Source organism: Sinocyclocheilus anshuiensis, unplaced genomic scaffold, assembly GCF_001515605.1.
Source record: "Sinocyclocheilus anshuiensis isolate Anshui unplaced genomic scaffold, SAMN03320099.WGS_v1.1 scaffold356, whole genome shotgun sequence".
Classification (NCBI taxonomy): Eukaryota; Metazoa; Chordata; class Actinopteri; order Cypriniformes; family Cyprinidae; genus Sinocyclocheilus; species Sinocyclocheilus anshuiensis.
This window is the reverse complement of record NW_015554097.1, coordinates 812,767-827,690: the sequence shown is the minus strand read 5'-3', so window position 1 is coordinate 827,690 and position 14,924 is coordinate 812,767. Positions and strand designations below refer to the sequence as shown.

At 37.4% G+C, this 14,924-nt stretch overlaps 1 protein-coding gene across 7 annotated transcripts in view; it reads left to right on the top strand.

Moving 5' to 3' along the window:
* Positions 1 to 363: 363 nt before the first annotated feature.
* mef2cb (myocyte enhancer factor 2cb) overlaps positions 364 to 14,924 on the top strand; it is an 86,584-nt gene continuing 72,023 nt past the window's right edge. For 5 of the 7 annotated variants that reach the window (XM_016461778.1, XM_016461777.1, XM_016461776.1 and 2 more), the window contains exon 1: positions 10,988 to 11,210. The gene's annotated coding sequence lies outside the window, so the exon portion shown is untranslated. Of the gene's footprint in view, positions 549 to 8,359; positions 8,458 to 10,987; positions 11,211 to 14,924 lie in introns of those variants that run through there. The other 2 variants (XM_016461772.1, XM_016461773.1) reach the window with 2 other exon arrangements.

Below are 14,924 nucleotides of genomic sequence, written 5' to 3'. Positions count from 1 at the left end.
AAATAATGGTGATCAGTGACTTGAATCATTGCTTTTATTCAACACTCTCACAATGCTTTTATAATTAAAATGTAGGATAGATAGATAGATAGGTTTGATTGATGTTTTTGATGACAGTTGGGACAGCAATTCCAGCAATGACAAAGGTCCGAGTGTCACTGATATCTCTCAAGCCTAAATTTACCTCTGAGCCTGGAGAGACGGGAACAGGTGGAGATCAGGCACTGCCAAATACTTGTGCCACAAATCTTATGGGCCACTTTTTCACGGGGGTGTGTGTTTAGGGAGCAAGTGTCTCATTTGTGTGTGTATGCATAATAACCTTTTCAGATCCAAGAGCGTTTGCGGGACAACACAACCCACATCGGGTTTCTTCTGAAAGCCAGCTGGTCTGGCTTTATTAATGCAGGGCATTTCTTTTGTTTCATTTCTTTTTGTTTTATTTTATTTTTTTAGGAATTTGACATTTTTTGTAACCGTTTGATTAACCTGGCCCACAGCTGGAGCTGCAGGGTGTGACTTCCTGGGGAAGCACATGAACGGCACCGGTGAGTTTTTCCTCTCCAAGCTCTTCCCTTCCTCCTTCCCCACTTGTGATGAGCCGAAAAACTGTTTGTGGAAAAATTGAGAACTGCATAGTGGTCGAGCATAGTATGTCGTAGAGACAGATTGGGGATTTCAGTTCAAACAGTGTGAACTGTGAAGTTTAAGGGGTCTGAAACGACAAAACAACTATTTACTTATAACCCACATAATGATTTGTACTAATTTGTATAGGCAATCTACAACTGATCACAGACACAAGGACTCTGTAATTCTGAGATTATTTGGTGCTTTTATGTTGTTCTAATTCCTCAATGTCAGACTTAATTATTACTCCTGTTTAAAGTAATTGAATCCAACAACTATTTACTTCAATTGAAGTGAAGCATGGGGGAAACCTCCGAGCCTCAGCACAGTGTAGATTCTTCTCACTTCTAGCTAGCTGCCATGACAGAATCAATATCAATTTGTATCACTCAGACCTACAAGTTTGACATTGCTAGTTTAAGTTTGAAATAACAGGGGAATTGGTGAGCTTACACTAGCAGAAGCGGTCTGAACGGTTTGAAAAATTTGCACATGAGAACTCAGGGAATCTGTGGGGAGTGTATAAAAAGAAGGACAACTGAGAAATACCTTTCGTAATTCTGAGACATATAGAAAATCTAAAGAAAAATAGATAGATAGATAGATAGATAGATAGATAGATGATACTCTTTTCTAAGTGTGTATATATATATATATATATATATATATGTACATGGAACAAAATTATAAACGCAACACTTTTGTTTTTGCCCCCATTTTTCATGAGCTGAACTCAAAGATCTAAGACTTTTTCTATGTACACAAAAGGCCTATTTCTCTCAAATATTGTTCACAAATCTGTCTAAATCTGTGTTAGTGAGCACTTCTCCTTTGCCGAGATAATCCATCCACGTCACAGGCACACACACACACACATGCATAGAGTCTCAACAATATTCAGTTAGTTTTGGCATTGGTACTTTGAGAATGAAATGTACATATATTTGTAATTCATGTCTCATATTTTCTCATTTTTATTTACTTATAATATTTACAATATTTTTTAAGACTCAACAATATACGGTTAGTTTAGCTTAGTCCTTTGAGAATAAAATCACGATTCAATCTGCCTCCTCCTCTAGCATAGTTTATTTGCATTCTGAGAACAATATTTCTGAGGCAGCATATTTTTAAGAAAGCATCACTTACAAGCTTTCTGCCATCTAATCCCTCTCTTCCTGGGTGTTCAGGGTGTGACAATCCGCACCCCCCACCAACCCACCCCATGGAGACTCAGGCAAGGCAGCTCTGACCCAGTTTACCAAAGCTCCCATGTTTGTCATTTGAAAAACTTTCTCGCTACCAAAATAAATACATAAAAATCTTTGATCTGAATTGTGGTTGGGAAAGAGCGTTGTTTTCTCACAGCAAAGGTGGTGCACTTTGTAGAGAAGGCACCCTTTTCTTTTTGAACCCTTCTCTGTCTATTCGCCAGTGGCTATGTCAGGATTCGGTTTGTCTGTGTGTGTGTGTGTGTGTGTGTGCACGCGAGACGACACTGGCAAAGCCTAACGGTTTACACAAGCGAAGCTTGATCTGGCTGTTGCTAGGGCAACAGGAGCAGCACAGTCTGTGTGTGCAGGTGCCGTTCCTGCATCTGACTGCGGGAGGAAGCAGGGAGTGAAAGAGAGCTTTTTTAAAAAATTTTTTAAGGAAGGAGGATTGACTGGGTGAACGATGGATTATCTGTGGGAGAGACCCCAATGGGAATGGGAGGATGGCGATAGAGGTGTGTTTTCCTGCACTAGTCCTCTTCTCCCAAGCTCCTGCAGGCTCCTGTGTTCTTTGCAAAATCTATAATAGCCCCAAATTAACCGGAAATTACACAAATATGGCAGTCAGCCTTGTTTGCTTGCCCTCGTATTTATCAGCTCATCTAAAAGCATAAGCAATCTGACTTTAGCTATGAACTGCAAGTACCAGCAGCACTCGGCTTTAAGGGTGCGACAAAGACGGACCTGTTTGTACACTAATGTCGCTATTAAGTCTACATTAACTTCAAAACATATATGCTGTTGAGAAATGAACCCCCCACATTTATTTATATTAATCACAGTTGGCACGCAGGCGTTGCAGTAGTCACCATGCTTATGTTGCATATTGCAGATCCAGATGCTATATTCTTAGGTTACATGCTTCCATATTACTGTCTGTCAGAGGAGTATTTCATATTTAAAACAAATTCTCAGAAAATGGTGACATTTTAAACACGGCAACATTTTAATTTCTCTAGCGTTGAAAAAAAGGGAGAATTGTCTTTGTCCTACTATAATTGCTTGCAGTGACGGCTTACTTTTTCTTTTTTCTCTTTCTTCTCTCTCTTTCTCATAATCTAATTCCAGTGTTTCACACTGGAGCTTTAGCCTTGGCCGTCTGTCGTTGCTCCTTTCTTTCTTTATTCTCTTTCTCGCTTTTCACTCATCTTACTCCTCTCTGCCCCTTGGAGAGGGTGGCATCGGCACAGCGCTCCGCTCTTTCGTGGATCTTGCATGTTGGATGGGGCCCATCTGAATCTACAAAACACGAGTGCTTCACTGCCTTTTGATCTCAGGCTAATCTCTGTTGCCTGCCTCCAGTCTCGTCTTGTTTGAATAAGAATGAGTCTGGGGTGCTATTGCAGGCACAAAGAATTTTAGGCGGCATCCGTTCAGCAGAGCAGCGCTGCGTGGGTTTGAGTACATCCAGAATCACTCCTCAGACTCAGCGCTCCTATGCTTCTATATTCTCCAGTGTGAAGCTTCTGCGAGTGTGTGTGTGAGGGTGGATTTCAGATTTTCAGAAAAACCTTTGACGTTTCATTTTGTCTAAATAGTAAATTAGTGGCTTTTGCTGGAAATATAATGAGAACTTGAGATCCAAACATTTTATCATATGACTTCTATAAAGTGGCTCACATTGATGAAACATTTAAAAATCATCGATATCTACAACTCTTAAGGGACAGTTCACCAAAAATGAAAATTCTGTCATTATTTATTTTTTTAAAACCTGTATGACTGACTTTCCTCTGTGGAAGGAGAAACATAATGAAATGTCCAAGGTATTCTTTTCTATACAAGGGAAGTGAATGGTGAGCATGACCTTCCACCTCCATACATTTTTTTTTTTTTTGAGAGAAAATGTTTCTTGAGCAGCAAATCAGCATATTAGAATGATTTCTGAAGGATCATGTGACACTGAAGACTGAAGTAATGGCTGCTGAAAATACAGCTTTACCATCACAGGAATAAATTATATTTTACAAATATATGTAAATAGAAATCGTTGTTTTAAATTGTAGTAACTGTTCACAGTAATAAAGTTTTTACTGTATTTTTTATCAAATAAAAGCTGCCTTGTTGACACTCAAAAACATTTTAAAAAATCTTACAACCCCAAACTTTTGAACAGTAGTCTACATTTTAGTGTGTTCGGACATGAGGGTGAAATAATGACAGAGTTTTCAGTTTTAGGTGAGCTTATTCCTTGAAGGTGCCTTGTAAAATCTTGGTTTGTGTAATTTATGGGCAAGGCCGTTATAATAGCACAACTTTTCCACTGTGAGCCTAAGATCCAGTCTATTCTGCAGGCATAGAGAGGGGCTTCACAGTTCATGTCTCAGGTCAAGAGGACAGTGGTCCTTTTTATCTACTACGGTCTGAGAAGAGAAAGCAAGAGAGTTAAAAGTGTAAAAGTGAGTTTGATTTCTTTACCATCTGAAGTGTGCACAAGTGTAGCTGGGCAGCAGTTTCAACACTGTTGGAAAGAGACAGAATAAATGAGAGAATGACACAGACAACGAGTGAAGGCATGAAAGAGACTAAAAGAATGCATTTGAAAGAACTGCAGATGTCTAATAAGAGTTTGTGGCAAAAATATTTTCTGAAATAAAACACAACAGACATACTTATACATGTACGTAACCACCCCCTGCACAGATAATCTACACTGTCTGGTAAAGCAACTATTATGAGCAGTTTGGAATAAACATAAGAAAATATAGGTAGAATTTCCATTGCCTGTCCATAATGCCCACCATCTGTTAGGACCCAACTTCTGGCCAAGCTCAGGAAACACCGGTTGGCACTCTTAAGTCTGGAGACAGAAAAATGTGATGTTGACATCTTTTTTAGTGCCGCCGTTGTGAGAAGAAGAAAAAAACATGCTGAAACAATGAAATAACTGTGCAAGTTTCGCAGAGGTTATGAGTGAATTAGTTTCCACCATTCAAAGGAGGAAAAATCATTAGAGTATGATTTTTTTTTAAATATATTTATTTTTCCAGCTTTAACATTAGACAGACAAAGGGAACTTTGAGTTGAAGGGTGAAATATAAAAAGATGTAAAAGTGATCCAATCAACAGAATAATTTAGCAAAGCAGCAGACTTTAGAATTTTAAATTCTGAAATAAAGAGACTGACAATTTAAGCTGGTCTCAGTATGGGACAGAGAGTAGGTGCCCGTGTTTTTATTGGTGAATTGAGAGATTTGCAACTTAGTATTTATTTTATTTATTTAAATTCATGTTACTTCCAGTCATGCTGGTAAACATATGCTTGTTGCTGCCACCATTTAACTTACAGTTATTATTAGTTGTGATGGACAGGGTTGACTCATCCGTGAGAAAGCCTTAGTGCACCCCTGCTGGCAGAGAAATGTATTGCAGTTGTACATTTCACTTACAAGGCTGTTCAAAGAAACTGTCCCTAAAGCTGTGCTTATACATATGCTTATACATGCGAAAACAAATATAGTTTTCAACTTTTACTGTCATTTGACACTAACTCCTATTTAGGCCTCCATTGGCAAGTGGGACAGAGTACAGGTGTATTGACAGGGGAGATAAAGACTTCAGTAGAGTGCAGGGTAACTGGAACTGGGGTGGCTTTTTCCAGCACACAGCTTTAATACTGAAACCAGAGCAGCAGCATCCTGCACAAAGGCTTAACTGTGTTGTGCTGCTTGTGGTTCATCTATAATGAATCAAAAGTGTAGCGTTCACGCGCTGTTTGCCCAACAGAACATGCAAATTACCAAATTTGTCCCCACACGAGTCAACACTTCGCTACCGGTTTCCTTCCAACCACAATATGTGTTAGCGTGCTCAGGTGCTATTTAAATGCAATGAAGAGAGGACTCAAACCGTGATGATTTCATCAGCTATGCGCTTTCAGAAATTTCGAAGTTAAATGTATGCTTGGAAAGTTAAAGTTGCACTTTTTTATCACTTTGAGATCCATTGAAAGTTGCAGCCATATAAGAATGGCTTGCTGTAGATAAGGACTTTTTGAAGGGTCAGAGCTAATGTAAGATGAGATCTCAGCCTCCATTGAGAACTATTAATCCTGATCTTAAATGATCTTAAATGGCTGGTGTGATGAAGTGAATCAAGTGTTCATTTGCTTAATATCTGCTCCAAATTGCCCAAAAATAATCAAAAGGGTGGCACAAATTCAGTTAGCCTGCAGGATCTTTATGAAATGAATGAATGACACTGTATGATTAAAGGTGAGCATACAGAGACACGTCTTATACATTTGTGTGCAGCTACTGTAGGATTATACTGTATCTTAAAATTATTATGCTTTCAGATGTTCCATGTCATGTTAGTTTTAATTCAACCATCATGTCTCTTTTGGGGTCTCAAATACCCCAGTGCCTTTTTAATATCTTGAAAAACATCCAGCTTTAATTTTCACTGTATAAGATTATTTGACTGGTATACAAAACTCCTGATTGATTGATTGATTGATTGATTGATTGGTTGATTGTTAACAATTTCTCAAAGAAGTATATAATATATTATATAAAAGTAATAAAATAATATATGCTTGCCTGAAATATCTGCCTTTTGACTATAGGGCACAAAAACATATGAATAAGGAAAAAAAGGGGGAAAAAAGTTTTATATGAATAAATAGGGTAATAATAATAATAATAATAATTATTATTATTATTATTATTATATCTATATATTATTATTATTATTATTATTAGTTTATTTAAATGTACAATTTTAAAATATAAGGGATTCCAAAATGTAAAAACAGACCATAAAGGAACTGAACAATACATTGAGACATAAATGCATACTGAACTGAAGCAAAAAAAAAAAAAGCCATTTCAGAGCCTCCTAAAGCCATTTTTACACGCACTTTGAGAATCTTATGTAACTTTGTGCTGCATAAATACCCCAGTTAGTAAGTGTGTTTTTCCTCTGCCTGCCTGTCGGTGTGTCTATCTGTCGGGATCTAAAACTACAAAGTTTAGGAGAGGAAAGAAGGAAAGAGAGGAAACGGGTGAAATTAAAGGTGGCAGAGAGAGAGAGAGAGAGAGAGAGAGGGAGAAGCAGAGAGGAGGAGTGAGATAAACTGACAAAATGAGGAGAGGAAAAGAAGAATCTATGATCTGGCCAGACTTGGGAGACAGGCTCATCCCGGTGCTCTCATGCACTGTGAAAGCTCAGCGCTGGTGTTTGAGCACTTGACAATGTTATCAGCTCTGACAGCCAGATTGTGTTTTCACATGAGTGGGATCAGCAACAGATTACACACGTATACTCACGCACACACTCATACACTAACAGCCTTGCTTGTTCCTGTTTGCCAAAGAAAATGTGTTGATGTTTATCATGCTCTTAAAATACAACGAAATAGAGGCCTTGTCCCTCTATCCTCCCGAATGCTACTTATGTCTGACTGAAGGTAATAAGACACACGTGGGTAACTACTGGGCTCCCGAAAAGAAAACAACGTAGGCGGGATTGTTGACAGCCACTAACATTGTGTATTTATCTTCCATCTCCTTACATCTGCTCGTTACAAACATGAACAGATGAGGCCGAAACCTCAAAATTACCTTTCTCTTAAAAGCCTCTTGTATGTGTATACGAAATGACATAACCACTACGGGACACTTTCCTTGTGGCTTTGAACTTACTGGAAATCGGATTGTTGATCCTGAGTGATGGCAATCAGGTTCAGTTTGGACCGACAGTCTGGTAGCGATCGACAGCCAAAGAAAACAAGAGGGAGAATAATTCATTTGTGTATACACATGTATACAGTATGTGTCTGTCTGTTTGTAAATTAGGTCAGGAAAACTAACTAATCTTTACAGTGTTTTATGCTTCCGTTGACAGAAACCCTCTTTTGAGATATTACAGTAAAGTGCCTTTAGGGAACATCTAACAGGCAAATTTAGACATTTGAACAAATTCATTAGTCAGCTCTACTGCACAATGTTTAGTAGACTGAACTAATGTACTGAAATTTGCCAATCCGAAATCAAACTAAATATATAAAAAATTTAAATATATAAAATGTTGAATACTTTCCGTACCCACTGTATATATATATACACACACACACATTTTGAAATATATAAAATAAATTAAAGAAATGGAAAAATGGATATTCACTGCTTATGAGAGAAAAAAAAGAAAAATAATGTCTAGGGCAAATGGATTAAAACTGCAGATGCTTCTGCAGATCTAAGTCAGCCAGGTCACCATCAATGATATAGTTGGTATAGTTGCTGTAGTTACTGTTGTTTCTGTTCCTCTTCCTGTTCTTTATCCAGTTTACCTACCACATGAATATGCAAGAGGAAACTCAGTAACATTGTTTATATATTTATTTATTCCTTTTGTAGTTCCCCCAGCCATGTAGTGTATCTTGAACACTGTGCCTAGATATAGCTATTAACACAGAAAGAATTTCTCTCTCTCTCTCTTTGTCTCTTCACCAGGTGCCAAATACACAAACAAAACTGCACTCTGAAACCTAAGAGGGTCTTCCTGGTAAAACTGTGCTGGAGCTGGAAGAACTGAAGGTTAGGTGAACACGGTAGGTATAGCATAATATACATGCTTTATAGACATAAAAGTTAATAAAAGTGATATTGTGGCCTACTGATCCTGAGACTAAAAGCATTTCCATTGACTCATATAGCTGACTGGCCAAATGTAAGGAACTGTCCATGTAAATATATGGTGAATCAGAGAATCTGATCTAGATTCTCTAGAAGAAGAAGAATCTAATAAAACTTGTCACATTTTACAAGAAGATAATTGTCTGTTGTGCTTACATTTTACACCTTTCAATTTCTAAGACTAAAACGAATGCTTGAAAGATGGATTAATTATTACTCTTAATGAAAAGCACAATAACAATAAAACACTACAATGAGAAACTAGCTTATATAATGTTTATTAACAATAATAAATAAGACGAGGCATGGCATACACCACATGCTGTATTACCTATATATTTACTAATAAATTAGAAGATTTTGCAAACACTGTTTAGCAAACACAGTTTAGCAAACATTGTGGAATTAAATAAAAAAAAATAATAAAAAAAAACAACAACAACAGGCTTTTCAAAAAGAACAAAAAGAAAATTAGAACTAAACTGGCTGTCGGTGACAGTGCTTGCATATTGTTTGCCAAGAAAACCAACATGTTCACATTCTCTGGTTTAAGAAGCGGTCTATTAGTTTACTTTTACATTTTGCTTGAAAAACAAGTCCTCTGTCCGCCATCGTTTCCTCAGTATTCATGTCATTTTTGCGGACGTGGCGTATTTTTGTCACGCTGATAACAATAATTACTGTATTTGCATTATTGTAAGGGATAGGTTTAGGGTTGGGATAGGTGTAGACGTTAATAAAACACAATCTAATAGGTAGAAAATTTAATTTATTGTTAACTTCCGGCCATAGTTGTATCCCTTCTAGCCACAACCCACTAAAAGTGCCTCTCTCACCTCACTCTCTTCACGTGATCAGTAAAATCTGAATCTTGCTGCGGCTCTGCAGTGTGAGCTTTATGGAGCGGAGAAGACGCTTTCAGTTTACAGTTGTAGCGTCCGTTGTCCAACTGAACTAAATAGTTTTTATTTCTATAAAAAAAAGCAAAACGACAGTGGGGGGCGGTGCCACGGTGGGCAAGTAATGCATTCGGTGTGGGGCTGAAGAACACCAGGTAATACCGGTAACACCGGTAAGTACCGCAGCAAGCCTATTAGCATGTAGTTTCATATAGCTGGTGGAACCGAAGCGGTATTGATCTAGGTATTGAAATTACAAAAAAAAAAAATGCAATTCAAGATTACAGTGTCTTGTGACCCAGAAGTGGGATCTCATGGAAGCTGATACCACTGGGTCCAGTTACAGTCCGTCAGGCAGATTAGCAGGTTTTATTAATTCATTAACTGATTTCATGTTTTACTTCTATCACTGGTTTGTCTGTCAGTGACTCAAGTGGTGCTTAAGGTTAATTCTAAGGCAATAGCTTCATAGAACAACGAAATATCAGCATGAAGAAATTCAGATGACTGCTTTAAGATGGGGAACTGAAAAAAACAGCAATATGATAGTTTCTATTCCTTTATCAACCCTTAAACGTGAATTCAATGATTATTTCTTAACATTCACGAGGTGGTCTTTGGCATGGAGAGCTTCGGTAATAGCAACCAATGTTTCTCTAATTATCATCTCTTGATTCCTCAGTTAGATGCGTGATTTATTCATGTTTAGCATGTGTTAAAGTAGGCTACTTATCTCCAGTGATAAATAAACTCATTTAAATATATGGTGAGAAGATTGGGCTATGAGAGGGCACTAATCTATGCAAGGTTATGAATCAAAGTGCTAGGAGAAATTATGTTTTATGTAGGAGAAAAAAAATGTTTTTATATTTTCATATAAAAATATATTTGTTTCCATTTATGTAACTATCTTTACAATGTTTCAGCTTGATTTTCTTTATTGCTAATTACATTCAAAGTTATTGAAAGCATGTAATAAACATATCACTGCAGGTGTTCCCTTTGAATATACTTCAAAAAAATAAGACAGCAAATAAACTTCAGTTTTACATTTAATGGGTTTAATCAATATGTATTGCATCATGCTAGAACTAGGTTTGGATCTAACTCCTTGTTGCAGGTTCTTGTTTCAGTGTAATTATAGGCTTATTACTAAGTAATATCAATTAACTACATGTACATACTGTATGGTTAGGGTTAGGACGAGGGTTTGGTTTAGGTTTAGTTGTATGTAATCATGCATAAGTTGTTGTTATTACTAGCCTACATGTAATGTCTAACATGGACACCAAAATAAGGTGTTACCATAGCTATATATCTACAGTATATAGTAAAACAACAACAAATAACATAACATAGGCCTATACTAAAATGTTCAGTTTAAATAAATTAAAATTATTTTAAAAATCATTAAAAGTCGCAAAACTAAAAGTACCACTGTTAATGTGCACACGTTGACACTATACACCGTGTGATTTGACTTTATCTGGTAGAAGATAAAAACGCATTAGTGTTGCGCTTCTTTCATTAAAACACTGAAGGCTTAATCATTCCTCACCGTGGACGACCGACACCAACCTCAGCACCTGAAACGCTTTATTAGACACGAGAAAAATAACACGCATTAAGAAAACGACACTTTTTTTTTCTGGAGGTGGTGATTTTTGGTGGATTTTAAGTGTGACGCGGTGAAGTCTACCCGGCGGCTCAACACCTTCCGTCACACCGCAGGACAAACTTCACCGGACACACTTCAGACGCACCATGAAGTAAGTCACACTGATACTGGACACCGGTGTGTATTTGTTCGTTGATACATTATGTGACATTGTTGATAAACAATAATTCGATGAGTTTTTATCTCCGTTATTTCGCGAGAACACAAGGGAGAGAGTTGCTGTAGCCTAGCTCCCTTAAGAAAGTTGACATGACAGCTCACGTTATTTCTGTGACTACTGACAGGAGAATCACTACTTGTGTTTCTTTATGTATAGAGATTTTTATTTTTTATTTTTTAAGAGAAGAACTGGCGCGTGGTTTGTTTGGGTCTTTTAAAGTGTTTTATCAGCTCTCAGAATCAGCCGACTCTCTTAACAGCGGTCATGTGAATTTACAGTTAACGTTACTGCCGTTGTGAATATAGTAAAAGAGCTGGCCGGTGATGTGTGGAGGTCTGAGGGTCATCAGCCGATAAATGCAGTGTTGAATTAACAGGCGCTCAAATATGATCAACTTTCATTCGCGTCATTGACAATATTCACTATTTTTATATGCAGGTAGATCAAGCGCTACAGCCTAAAATTGAATTAGACCAACTTTGTGCTAGTAAATTCATATATAAATAAAACTAAAGAAAAAAAATCACAGCATCGTTAATAGCAATAGTAGGCTAGTAATAGCTACTAGACACGAAATATTCTACTACCTAAACTTTAGCTAAGAGACCATATTTTATAGCCAAAAGTCCATAGTTTTGTTTTATGAGCTAATAATTTGTTTTTCTCAGTAAGCTTAAAGGTAAGATTGTTAGCTTTAAACAAGTTTATATACATACAAACTTGTGAGTTTATATATATATATATATATATATATAGCCTATATTATATTTTATTTTAATTTTCAAATAAATAAATTTAGAGAGAACAGTTATTTTGAGGGTCAAGTGTTAGAAATGTACAGTGTCATGCTACCATAATGAATTAAAGTGTTTATCAAGACAAAGAAGTGATTTTTTTTATTTATATATATATGTGTGTGTGTGTGTGTGTGTGTTTAAATGTAGCATTTGGAATGAGTTGAGTCTGTGAGCAACATTTTTTATATCAGTTTTTCAGGAGTTATTGTAAGAAGCTGTTATAATCTAATTACATTGTGAAGTGATTAATTAAGATGGTGGTTGCAAAAATATCAGAATCTGCATACTGAAGGTAAAGGTGAAGACAGATACAGATGTAAATGAAAGAATGTGATTGTTTAATTAACAGGAGAATTACTTTTTGGCACTTTTTTATGTCTTAACAAATTGTTTCTAGCATTCCTGTACTTAACCGTGAAAGAATATAATCGGTTACACGTCATAGTTTTATTTTATCAGCTTAAGCAGCACTGCAAATTTTCAAACAGAGGTACAATTTCTCTATGCAAAAGGGCGTCATGTATTGTTTTTCTGTCACTTCTACCTCAAGTGCACTCTCTTTCAGCCTATACTGTTGGACAGGTAAACACAATCAATGAAGCTCCTGTATGTGTGTATGTACGTGTGTGTGAGTCTCACCTGTTGCTCTCCTGGGATTTAGTGTTTGCTTAATCTGCCCAAGAGGAAAATGAACACACTCGCATGTGAACTCATATGATTACACTCAGAGGGTCCTCTCATAGCCGTGCACATATACGCACAGACACGCACACACAAGCGGTCCTCCTCAGACCTGTCGTCTCTAGGAAATCACCAGGGATTAGACTTCTGTCGATTCACAAAACCAACAGTGACAACATGGCCTTACACTTCTCTCAAAGAGGGATCAGCTCTCCACGTGTCACTCTGATTGGCTGAGGTACTTGAGCCGATTGTCAGGGGCATTTACAGGCTCAGTTTGTGTGCCCCTCTGAAGCACAAATTTACACTGGGTTGTACTGTCTTAAAGGTTATTTGTCCAAGGAAAATGATAGGTGAATCACACTTTTGCTGTCAGTCAAAGAAAGTACGTGCAGTGTAATGAATGATTATTCATATTCAAGCAAAGGCAGGCATTATGCCGAAAATTATGTAGTAATTAATTTTAAGTAATAGTTATTCATCTAAATGTTTAAACCAAACATTTGCCACTATCTCCCAGTAAGTTTCATGAGCTTACAGAGAAAGAAAAACATCTTTATTTTCTTTGTAACTCTTCAGCAATATCGGCCCATTTTATTACACAGCACAGTTAATTTTGAGTCAATGAAGTCAAAAATTTTCTCATATCGTTTTTTCCATACTCTCTCAGCTTCATGTACTAGGCTAAAAATTAGTTTAATAAAGCAAATAAACCAGCTTCAGATAAGTCATTTTTACTCTCAAAGAGGTTATGATGTTTGGCATTAGATGAGCGTACCCAGCGCACACAAGTCTGTCCTGGTTTTTGCATAATGAATTTAACTTTGCTTCTGTCTCTATTTTGTAATTAGCAGTGACGCTCGGCAACTTTCTTTCTCGCTGTAAAATGGAAGGTGGTGTATGGAGTTGATTCGCCAGAGTGCTGCTCAATCACAGAGGAATAGTCCTGCCTTTGATGTTTAATTATATTGTGAAAAGAATATTTCTGCATAAAATTAAATTTTTCAGCTGAGCTTTCTCTGTTCTAAAGATCTGCTTTGGGCTTACGTGGTATGTACCGAACACACATTAATTATTATGTATGCTGTAGAAGTCTGCGTGTATGTGGCCGGAAATAGTTCTGAGAGTTGTGAATGTGCATTTGCGTGATATGAGAAAAACTATATTTTGCTGTGTATTTGTACACGAGCAGATGATAGAAAGCTGGTAGAGGCTGCTACAAGGAGGCTGCGATGACAGACAAGTCAGTGTGCGTGTGTACGCCGAATGAATGTGCGCAACATATCACGCTGCGGACATGAAAGAAGTGCTGTTCCAAAAAACAAAAATCAGATGAGTAAAGGTGACTCCTGTTTCATGTAACTCCTCTTCAGCTTTGGGTGGTTCAGCAGGGAGCCTCTTCTGGCCGTCCTCTCCTTAAATATCCAAGCACTTCCACTTTGGTCAGTATCCTAGGCAAATAGAGCACATTTTAAGCTAGATAAGAGTCCATAGAACAGTTAAAACAGTTTAGGAAAAGGTTCATCCCTACATTCAAGAGCTCATTTAATCTAGTCATGCATATTTGATGCAGTCCTGCATTTCGTATACAGAGTGTATATGTGTTTTATTGGATGTTGCACTTCTGTTAGAGTTGGCGATTTCAAAATATGCAGTTTAAGAACCAGTTCAGAGATTTCACACTTTATGATTGTAATGCAAAATAAATCAATAAATACATCCGGTCAAATTTCTAAGTCTTGATGGCATCCAACTTTTCTTGAACCATCTGGATATGCATTTGCCGACTCTGTGCTTAAACACTGGAGACGGAGGGTACATTTCATGATAAAGCACAGTGGCACAGTGTGTGCGTCTCGCTTCACAGCAGAGGGACCCATGGCACACTGGTGGACGAGGGCCAAAAAAGCGACGAAAAGAACATCTTACAAAAAAATATATAATAAAATAAAAAATGGGAGACGAGTCGAGAGGGTAGGGGAGGGGAAAATGCTGAAATATTTTCCAGCAAATGTAATTTATCTTTGTCAGTGGGGCAGCATAGCCCAGTCATTCTGTAAGGTTCTCCAGTGAGAGGGGGGACAGAGGGGTCTCTATGCCCCAGCTTCACATAACATTCATAACCCCGACGTCTCTGTCGCCAGAGCTGTCCGTAGCACAGTGCCGT